The sequence below is a fragment of the Onychomys torridus genome, chromosome 10, assembly GCF_903995425.1.
Source record: "Onychomys torridus chromosome 10, mOncTor1.1, whole genome shotgun sequence".
Lineage (NCBI taxonomy): Eukaryota > Metazoa > Chordata > Mammalia > Rodentia > Cricetidae > Onychomys > Onychomys torridus.
In genome coordinates, this window is record NC_050452.1 from 65,515,596 (window position 1) to 65,527,039 (window position 11,444).

Genomic DNA, 11,444 nt, shown 5'->3' on the forward strand with positions numbered 1-11,444 from the left:
ACGGGTGATGCATAAATCAGGTCTAACAGGCGTATTTCACTGGAGCTGGACAGATAGTTTAGATAGTAAGGTACTTGCCTAGGAAGAAGGAGAACCCATGTAAAATTTCTTAGCATGGAGGTGCATACTTGACGGCCAACACTGGAGGAGCAGAGACAGGTATATTCCTGGGGCTCACTGGCTAGCCAGCTTAGAATGCACGTCAAGTTCCAGGCTAAGGGGATACCCCATGATCGTCATTGTTGTCATCGTCATCATCATCATCATCATCATCATCATCATCATCATCATCATAAAAGGTGGACAGAGGCTGTGGAACTCCTGAGATGGTCTTTTGCCCTACAGGCATGTACACATGTGTCCCTATATACACATGGATATACACATGATAATCAATAGTTTTGAAAAGGTTTCAGTGACTTTGCTATCATGTGGTTAGTCTTCTGCTCACTCCTGGATTTAGTTCTGTGTGTTTCCTTATGACCTGAATCTGGGCTACATGCCTCTTCACCAGCAACGAGTCCCCGAGCACCTTGGCCAGGATGTGTTCTTTCCCTGGCACCTGCTCTTCCTTCTGTCCATTCACTTATGTTGCTCTTCACATAGTCTGTGAAAGGACATTTGGGTTTATGATTCTTCTGTCTGCTGTTTCCTCTAAAGCACAGAGTCCATGAGAGCAACCACTCGGTTCTTGTTCCCTGTTATGTCTAGAGTAATGATTGGCACACGTTGGGTGTTCGGTAAATGCGTGTGGATCAAATAGGACCAGGGCTGAAGCAGCGAGGGGTCTTGTTCTGCACACATCATGCAGAATGCTGGGATGAGCTGTTTATGTCTGTCACACAAACTTAAGAGCTCTGTGATATGCTTGGGGGTCTTGAAGTTGAGAAGAAATAAAGAGGGAATTATTTCCTTTCGATCCCTGATATCCTTCCATGGTTCCTGCTCCCCTCTGCCTCATGACCCCTTTCTCAGGGCTGAAGTTCTCAGCTTCTGAGCATGTGTTTGGCCTTGCTCCTTTTTGGTGTTCATGGGCTTGTACTACAGTAGTCACCAGAGGCAACAACCCCAGCACATTTTACTGAGCACATTAGATAGATAAAAGCTTTCAAAGGAAATCTCTCACAATATAGATATCATATGCGTCTTTTTATTTGTTGATAAAATCTATTAATGGATTTTAAAAAACTATTTTAATTTACATGCATACGTGTTTTGCCTGCATGTATGACTGGCAGCCTGTGCATGTGGAGCCTGCAGAATCTAGAAGGCCTTAGCTCCCCTGGAACTGCAGTGAAAGACAGCTGTGATCGGCTATGTCTGTGCTGGGAATCGATCAGGGTCCTGTGGAAGAGCAACCAGTGCTCTTAAGCATGGAGCCTTTTCTCTAGCCCCTTAAATGATTGTTTAAAGTTGCACTGATAATTTGTAATAAAAAACCTCGATGGAAGCGTTCTGCTCTGCTGCTCGCTGAAGTCTGAGGCAGCAAATGTGACTGGTGACCTAAGTTCAGTTGGTCACAGGGATAAGAAGGTGACACTCACCAAAAGAGGAGGAACTCACCGGACCTAACCGAGACAGAAAGTCACCCTGATTTACCATTGCCTCTGACCACAGGACGTGACACAAATTGTGTGAGTAGAGAATGGTCAGTTTCTTGTCCTGAACAGAACTCTGCTTTCTTCAGATAAAGGTCATGCTGAATTCACAGGGATACACAGTCTTTGCCTCTCCCCACCCTGCCCCCACCGACTACAGTCCTGGCTGAGCATGGTGACGGGTGAGCTCTGATGTACAACTGAACTATCTGGAGCATTTGCTAACTGGAAATTGTGGGCACCTGGGTTTGCAAATGAAGCACTGTGCCGAGAATGGTTATAGCCTTGTTGATAGTGATGGTGAGCAGCCCCAGCAGGATCCATCTTTCCTGTTGAGACCCAGTACTAACTCCTGAACAGCGTGGCAAGGGCAGGAAAGAATGTGGAGTCAATGAAAGCACACAGGATGTAGAATTAGAAAATCTATTTGGATCCTGTCCTTGTTAACATGGAGCCGTGTAGTGTTGGGTGAATTTTTTCATGTTTTTGAGCTTCAGGACATTTGCATGCAGTCAAGGTCAATAGTGTTTTCCCAGAAGGCCACATCGAGAACTACTCAGGGAAGGCACGTGAAGGAATGCCAGCAACCAAAGGAAGAGAAAGTGTAGAGTTTTTGCAATAATGAGAACAGATCATATTCTTTCTAATCCCTGTGGCCAGCTGTTCATGGGCCCCGGGCTAGCCACCTCACTAGCTTTAGTCGTCTCATATATAAACAAGAAAAAAAAGCTTCTGTAATGTGAACTCTTATCCTCCCTTGAATGCCTCTGATACATTATAAGGAAGAAACTGAGGTGCAGAGCATTGTGGAAACACACACTCTCACAGAAGCCAGTTTGTTTTATGTTCTGGCCCTTCTAGCTTCAGATCTTGTATCCTGGCAGCTGTCTACCCCCTCCACAGAGCAAGTGAAATATGTCCAGGTAATGGACCAAAACACCCTAAATTCCCAGTAATAGTCCCCCTTACATCATCTCCTTTCACACACTGACTTCGTTTTCCTCTGTCTTATGATACAGTACAGCGCACATGTCAAATGGTAAGCATCCAGCATCTTTAGTCTGTGAAATGAAAACCAGCTTGTGCTATGTTATGTCCACAAACATGCCTGTCTTAGCAGGGTTGATATTTGTTGTGCCTTTCCTTCAGTGCAGTAGGCAGATGACATCTACTCAGGTGAAGCTGAAAGGTTAGAGGTTACCCCAAGTTCAAAGTCAATATGGTTTGTTCACTAGGGGTATGCACATGAACTGGACTGCTAGGAATTTTGACAACTTGTAGACTCATATTAACATTTATAGTCTTTTAAGTGTATGCTGACAATTGCTGATTTACTAAGAATGAGACCACTGTGATCGTCATCATTATTATCATGATCATCATTGAATCCCATCACGTGAACCAAAGAAGACAGATTTTATCAGCTAGCATTAAGAGGGCTTATTCTTGTTAATTTGGGAACATTCCAGGGAGTCTGGAGTACACACTTCAGAAAAGGGTGCGGGACCTTACTAATTTAAATGAAAACACATTGGGAGATACAGTCTGATAATGGAGTAGGCAGTGAGATCTTGGGATACAAGTCCCATATAGCCATCAAACCACTATGAGGACCCTGAAAAAAGGACACTGGATTCTTGAAGAAGCTGTATAAACTTATGGCAGAAAATTTGCTTAAAAAAAGATTTCCTTGAAGTTTGTTATGTTCTTTCCATGATTCCAAAGTCACAAACCACAATCCAATTTCAAATACTGGTAAAGGCAATGCATGCTCACATAGCATGTCACTTATGAAAGCATACAGTCTCACAAACCACAATCCAATTTCAAATACTGGTAAAAGCAATGCTTGTTCACATAGGACGTCACTTATGAAAGCATACAGTATATTCTTAGAATTGCTGTTAACAAGAGTCCATCCCTTGCCCTATGCTTATGCTCTTGTCCTGCATTATGCCCACAGCCCCATGGAGTGGAACATTTGTTTAATCATAAAATAGACTGTATATATAAATCAGCACTTTTAACAAAAACAGAAATTGAGTGCAGGATCTATCCCACTACAAAGAACTCTATAAGGAACAGTGTTGGCTTAGAGATTTTCTTCCTCCTCCACTAAGTGGATCTTACAGCAAATGGAAGGAAGCACCTTCACCCTGGGTTCAGCGGGAGCAGACTCACGGACAATCCTTCATTTGCAGGGAGGTCAGAGGCTCTTGCTCCCACTGTATCTATGCCATGCTCCTGGTGAACATACTGATCTGCAGCTGGGAGGAATGTACGTTTGGGGCTTTTCAAAACTAACCCAGGCAAAGCTGAGCCTGACTTTCACTTTCTCTCTTTAGTTTGGCACATGTGTCCCCCAGAAATGTTTTATTGACTAAGGCCCAAGTCAGTAAACACCCCCAAGCATCAGAGAAGCACACAGAGAATATAAGACAACAGAAGCCAAGAGTCTTCTCCAGGGTGAAATTAGACTGAAGATGTCTGCATGAATAGGGGGAGAGGGGAGAGGGCTGTTTACTTACAGTGCTCGCAAGAACTTCCAACAGCTGGATGCTTGGAACTCTGCACAGATGTCGACTTTAGCTCAAAGCCCTTTTCCTTTTGAAAGCAAAAAACACTCACATTTGTGTGTGTGTGTGTGTGTCTTCAGATTGATACTTGCTTTCCTGATTTGCATTCAAAAGTGTACTCCCAGGAATCAAAGGGTGGTGGATAGAGGGAGCCTGCAGGATTAGGGTGTCCAATGGTGTAGGAGTCTACAGAGCGCCTGGCTGTTTGAAGGAGCAACAAACAAAAAATAAATATCCTTTTTTTATCTGCTGGCTTTCTCCCCAAATCATGTTTGGGAAAGAGGGCTGAGTCTTGATAATATCTAAAGTTCAAGTTGAATGTCTCATGCCTCATATGTGGGAAACTGAGGCTCTCTGACAGATCTTCTAAGACCGGCTGCTATTGTTTCTTAATCACTGCTAGAGAGGATAGTTGTGGCAGCCATAAATGTCATTGCCTTCAGATGGCCGTGGAAAGATGTGAAGGCTGGGGTTTGCGAAATTTCACAAGGATCACACAGCTTGTTGAAGATCTGGAGCTAAGGGCTCTCCTCGGCCCCCATGAGCCTTTGCTCCTATGTCCATAATGGGAGGTGGAGGCAAATGCGGAGCTTTGATACCCATAATTTGGCCTTTAGAAAACACATCACTGGATACGTTTCTTTGTGTCTCAGAGTTACGTCTCTGGCAGCCACAAAATGGGATGGCAATATTAGTGGCCTTTGCATGGGTGTGTAGTGTGGTGATCCTTGAGAAAGTGCTCCATGGAGGATGCAAGCAATTGTATCATGGAACAGAATTGCATCAGCATGATTCCATTCTCTTGCCTCTGTTCTACTTTTCTTTCTCATAATCTTTTTGGAAGAAGGCTCTGAGATGCTTTTGGGTGAAAAAGTTGAGTTTTGCTCAGAGAATGGGACAAGACGTAGAAAACGTGCTATGCCAGACAAAGAGACATAGCCTGTCTAGACATTTGCTCAGAGAGAATATTGGCTGTGGAAAGAGAAAATTCAAGACTAAGCCGCTGCCTGGAATACTTACCAGCAAAGGGAAACCTGAGGGGCCACTTAAATATTCCAGCCCAGTTTCCTCACTGGAGATATGGTCCCTCATTTTGCTGTGGTGAAGACCTTGAGGGGGTAAATAAGTCATGGGGATGGAATCCACACTAATTAGATTAGTGACCTTATGAAAAGACCTGGAAGTTCCTTTTAACCATTCTTCTATGTGACTACACAACATTGGACTTCTCTGGAGAATGCAGGTGATATCTCACAAGCAAAGGCTGGAGCCTTACCAGATGCTGAACTGCCTTTTGCTTTGATCTTGGACCTACCAGTCTCCAGATCTGTGAAGAATAAATTGTACATAAGTTACTTGGTCTGTGGCATTTTCTTATAGTTTGACTGCTGAATTAAGGCAGTAATCTTTTCCAGCATTGACTATAGAGAAAATCTGGTTAATGGGCCAGGAGCACTTCTGATTACCACTTCATCCATGGCATTGGTTCACAGCCCTGGATCCACAGCTCCTGAGTTCTGTCCTGCCTTCTTTTCTTGTCAGGAGTGAATTTTCTTCTTTCTCTGTTACCCACCTCATTGCCTCTCTATGACTGCCACTTTTGGGCTTCGTTAACAGAGTCCAAACTGTCTTTCCATTTCTCTCTATCCTTACAGCAGCCACAGATGCCAAATAAAGGGAGATCTGCTTTCCCCTTGAAAATGTACACAGCCCAGGTCTAACTCATATTTAATTATGCCATTGACTTCCATCACCCTTTCATAAACTCGGTTTTTAAATGTCATTTTGGTTAAGGCCCGCGTCTTCTCCTTGGCAAGAACAGTTTTCTAATTAAAGCTTGTCTCAGTGAGCTCAACCTGACACATGAATCTTGGCAGTATTTAACCCAGTCTGTGAGTGAGGCTGGAGAGAGCGAGATCAGAGCTAATACTGAGGATGCTGACTTGTGTCCTTCTCACTCAATCCTTAACACAACTTTGAAAGGTTGGCCATGAGTCACAAAGATAGTCAATGGCAATAACCATCTGTGGCTGGTGATGGCCAGGCTTTTCTTTCGATGTGAGGCCTGCCCTCACTCATTCTTCCTTACATATTCTCAGTTCGGACTCTTTCCCTCACTAATTCCCTGATCAGTCGGCCTGAGAGGAGGCAGTTATTCATAGCTCCAGGGGAAGAAAAGGCACTTGGAGGGCAGCCTGAGGATTCCTACAGGGTCCCACAGAGTTGAGGGTGACAGACAGCTCTAGACACTGCCCAGTTGCCAGCTCCCTGCTTCCTTTCTCATGATTACCTCAAACTCCAACCTCATGCTCCTTCTTTGGGGGGTGCTTTCTTTGATTACCTCCACTCTTAATTTTCCTATTATCTCATCATATCCAATATTTCTCTTTCATAAAAGTTTCCCCTGTTATAAAACTTTGTAAATGTGCTTCACCATGATTGCAACTATACAAGCACATATGCATTTCCAAGATAAATTACGCAATGTCTGCCTGCCTTATGGCTTGTAAGTTCCCCGAAGGCCGAGGTACACTCCTGCTAAAGGTTTCTCCATCCATTATACTGACACATGAGGGTCTATACGGGGGAAAGGGAGGATTGGATACAGGCTGGCTGACAAAGAAGATAAACAATAGAAAGGTACGACAGGGTTCACAGCAGCCGTGAGACTAGCGAAAATATGCCTGCGAGAAGAGTCATGGCTTCCCCGTATTAAGTTCTTCGGGTACCCCTTAATGGATTCTTCCCATCCTGCTTTGCATAGGCTTGCTAATTTGGCTACCCGAGGATATATCCTTAGGGTGAAGACAGGCAACTGAGGACTAGATTTTTTAACCTCCTTTTTTGGCATTCTGGTCAACCTCTGGACTCCTGGAAGGAGTCTTCTGCATGATAGGTCTGCCTGCTCATCATCACCACTGGTTTCTTTCTAGAAAGAGATAGGGGCAGGACCTGGAGGGAATAGGGTGTGAAGAGGTGGTGTGAAGAGGTGTGAAGAGGCGCAGGAGCATGAAAGGAGGTTTCTTGTTTCTTTGTTTCTTAGGTTTTTTTTTTTTAAACAGGGAAAGGCATTCTCAGCCCAAGTGATTGTATATACAAGGAGCATGGTTTGCAGAATGCTGAGCTTAGAGAACTGAGGAGCATAGCTTTATTTGGTGGGCTTCGGGGAAAATGGATTATAGCAGTGACAGTGTCACACATACAAAATGTTTTATTAATATCCGATTATTTGGTGCTTAGAAAACCAAAGAGAAAGCACATATTGAATTGCTTTATAAACTGAAAAAAGTCCTTTAAAATATTTTTATTATAAATTCTTTTGGATGAAGATAACCAGATATTAGACTAAGAAATCATTCTTAGTAATCGAATTACTTATGTAATTTTGTAATTTGTAATCTGAAAAATTTGATGAATTTTCTTTTGATCTCTCTTCAAAGCCTAGATCATAAACTCTCAGAATCTTAAGCATCAGTGAACTAGAATATACTTCCAACCTGATGTTGTCACTCCTGGCTGGTTTCCGCCGGCTCTCCATTTCTTCTCTTCTTTGTCCCCCGCTCCTCTACCCTTTCCTCTTTGTCTACTCTCTTTTCCCTTCCCTTCCCCATTCCTCCAGGAACTAGCAACCTAGGGCATCAAAGCAGAATCCCCAGTACCCAGCCACTGAGAGGTTCATGAGGATGCGGGGACAGAAGAAATGTAGAGGACATTATTTTTCATGGCAGTTGCCAACGCAGAAAATTATGTCAGATCCTGTGATATTTGGGGAGCTTCAAGGCAGGATCCTTTTTTTTTTGGATCATCTTAGTGTGGGTGCCCCATTACTCTATGCCTCTGGGTTTATAGCAAAACAACATCATTGTTTTTCCAGTTGCTGTTCCACAGCCCCTTCAATAAAATGTCTAATTTAGAACCAGTTACACTCTCCCGGGAAGCTACAGAAACAACAGCATTAAACGCCAACAAATAAACTAAGCTAACTACCTTACTGATGACATCTTCTGGTAACAGAAAAACTAGGAAAGGATGTGAGCATAAGGAGCAATGGGGCTGTAGCAACCCACCTGTGTGTTGTGCTGTTCAGTAGAATTTAATGTATCCGTAAATTCCCTGTTCTTTCAATATATTTTTAAGGCTTTGATTTCTTGTCTTAAATCTCTTCCTAGAGTGATACTTATTTCTTTGATTGGATGCTAATTGACAGGATTAATGGTTTCTGGGCATATCTCAGAGTTCAAGCCTTTTAGTCATTTTGTTATTTATATCCAATTGTGTTTATTCATCTTCTGAAATAAAATATTGCTCATTGATAGTTTTCATCTCTATCCCTTAATTTTCTTGTCTGGCATTATCCTATTATATACAAATGGCCACATCAGCAGATTCAACATTCTTTGGGCTTTAGTTGCTCTATACCTGAAGTCGTGTGTAAGGTTTGAATTTACTTGTCTTCTCTGAAGCCCATGCTGAACTTCTAGAGCTCTTGAAGCAAGGTTGGGAGGCAGAGCCTGTAAGAGGGGGTTATGGCATAAAGAGGGCCCAGTACACTTCTTGTCAGACTATATTAGGTGCCTTCTTAAGTCTGGCTTCCCCTGAACCAGCCTTCTCATCCCTGTGACTTCTGATGCATTACAGGGCAGGCTGGATCTCTAATAAGATGTGGCTATCTTGTACTTCGCTGTAGAAATTTAAATTAAAGTGAACTTATTTATCTTATAAGGGACTTGGCTTTAGGTGTTTTGTTGCAGCAATAGGAAATGAAGAAAGACAATGTCCTAACCAGAGGAGACCAAAAATGCAATTCTATTGCCATCATCCCTAAATACTTATAGTCAACAAGGTCAGAAACAAAAGTAACACCTCTAGTTACTGAGTAAGAGAAGGCAAAATGATCGCTAAGTTTATATAAGAAAGTTTATGTTTAGTCTAAGCAATGTTTTGGAGATCAAACTCAAAGTCTTATATACGTACATAGTCTAATCTAAGAAAATTTAAAAAGCCATTAGAAATTGTCCATGTTTGAGAAGAAATAAAGGTGATCTCACAGTTATCAAGTATAACCCCATCATCCTGACAAAAACTAGGTATACAAACCTGATACACAAAAGTCACCTTCTCACACAACAACAACAAAAAGACTGTTAAACACTAACAGGTAGATCTGCAAGTCCAAAATGCTTCTGGTGTCCCTCAAGAGGGATATTAACATTTTTTGTCTGCTTTTCTGTTTTGTTTTGTTTCTATTTTCTCCATTGAACCTGAATCAACTCAGCTTACATGCAGAGACTCACAAAATCTCCACAAAGACTTGTTTTCCCTTCTCATTTCCCCTCTGAGTCTCTGACCACAAGTGACCCTTTGTCCCTTTCTAGTTGGTACACGTTTCCTTTCAGAGTGTCCTGGTTTATAGAGAGGAAACCATGACCCTAACATATTTTTGTTTCACATCGCTTTCCCCAACACAGTATAAGAACTTGAAAACATGTGTTTCTGAAGGTGATCTTGGCCATTCATGATGTGGCTGGCTTTTCAAGGATAAATAGACTCCTCCCTGAAGAACTATGTAAATCTTCTCAATTGCAGCCAGTGGGCTTAAGAGGAGAAACATGACCAACACTGGAATGTGCTAGCACAGTTCATGGATTCTTCTGGAATCATTTTAATTAATCTTCACTGTTGTACTAGGATAAAATTTAGGTCACTTTTATAAACTCTGAAGTATATCAAAAGGCAGAAACAAGAGGAAAACCAGGTAATGTGGCATCCTCAATGCTACTTAAGAACACTGGTTTGATTGTGGGTTACATAATATTTCTTCCTAATTAGAGTTCAAAAAGTTTAGGGTCTAAAAATTAGCCCAGATTATCTGGACTCTGATAGGAATGTGCCTCAATGAGCTTCATTGGCTGATTCAGCTCAGCCTGTGTTTAATTACATGTATAGAACAATGGAGAGTGAATGGGTGGTATAGTGGTAGTAGGTAAGGACAAAAGTCATATGAGAGTTGTTAAAAACTATGTCCTGAGAGGGCATTAGAATTTGGAGTTAATTTGCATAAGTCAATGTCATTCACATTATTATTATTTTAAGTCTCTCTCTCTCTCTCTTTCTCTCTGTCTGTGTATGTGTGTGTGTATATGTGTGTGTGTGTGTGTGTGTGTGTGTGTGTGTGTGTGTGTGCATGTACCATGGAGTGTGTGCACAGACCAAATGATAACTTAATTGAGTTAGTTTTCCCTTTCCAATAGTGGGTTTGGGGGATTCGAGCCCAGATCCTCAGGCTTGGTGGCAAGTGCCTTTACCTGCTGAGCCATCACTTTGGCCCATATTATTCTTAAGATTATAATTTGGAAAGCTGTTTTCTCCATTGACAGCAATCCTTCTAAAGACTGTAAATTAACTTCTCTCTAATATTAAGATTTTGATGAAAAAATTTCAAAGACAGGCTTAGCTTCAAAGCTTAGTTTGTGTAGTTTGTGACCAAAAGGCATTTCATGGTTTACTTCATGAATGATGACTCAAAATAACAAGGTCCTGAGTCTCACCATTTTCCTTTATTAATAATTTGTTTCTCTGTCAACAGTAAAACCAAGACTCCAATTCCAGCTCTCAGTCTCCCTATCCCAAACCATCACTATTCTCTCTTCCCTTGTTCTTCATCTTCATCTCCAACATCTGAAGTACACCATGTAGGCATCCTCAGTCACTGCACATGCATTTCTTGACTTAATCAACAATTAGCTTCCACTTACTCTTCAGATTATTCAGGATTCCTGTGTTTACTGAGTCCTGGCTTGTTTTACAAACAACTCATAACAGTTACTTTGGAGAATCCAAACAAATTCAGATCACATGTTGTTTGAAAGGTAAATATGACATTAAAAAGAAAACACAAGAAATGATTTGCCCAGGGCTGAGAGGTTCTCCAGAGCATGGAGTTCATTGATAAAAACCAGGGAACTCTTAGGCAAATTAGGCAATGTTGATTATTTGATCTTTGAGTCAAACAGTAAATCTAATTTGCATGCTGTTTCCTCTGAGCTTTGTGCAGAAATCTCTGTAGTGTGAGCCCATGTTTCATGAGGCAGGACCTCCATGGTGCTGTCCTAACTGAAGTGAATATATTTTTTCTGCCTGCATGGGACCCCCTTTTCTGTGTGGCTCAAAGAAGGCTGCCTTATACAGCCTCCCGCCACATGAGCAGGTCAAACAGGTTGAGCCATGGAGAACACATGTGATACACCTGGCAACAAAGGTCAGTGGCATG

General features: G+C 42.0%; 1 protein-coding gene across 3 annotated transcripts in view; it reads right to left on the bottom strand.

Moving 5' to 3' along the window:
• Window positions 1-11,444, bottom strand: part of C1qtnf7 (C1q and TNF related 7) — a 103,873-nt gene that overhangs the window by 61,316 nt on the left and 31,113 nt on the right. Inside the window, exon 1 of one of the 3 annotated variants that reach the window (XM_036201169.1) lies at window positions 4,127-4,335. The exons of the other annotated variants lie outside the window; for them this stretch is intronic. The gene's annotated coding sequence lies outside the window, so the exon portion shown is untranslated. Of the gene's footprint in view, window positions 1-4,126; window positions 4,336-11,444 lie in introns of those variants that run through there. 3 annotated transcript variants of the gene reach the window in all.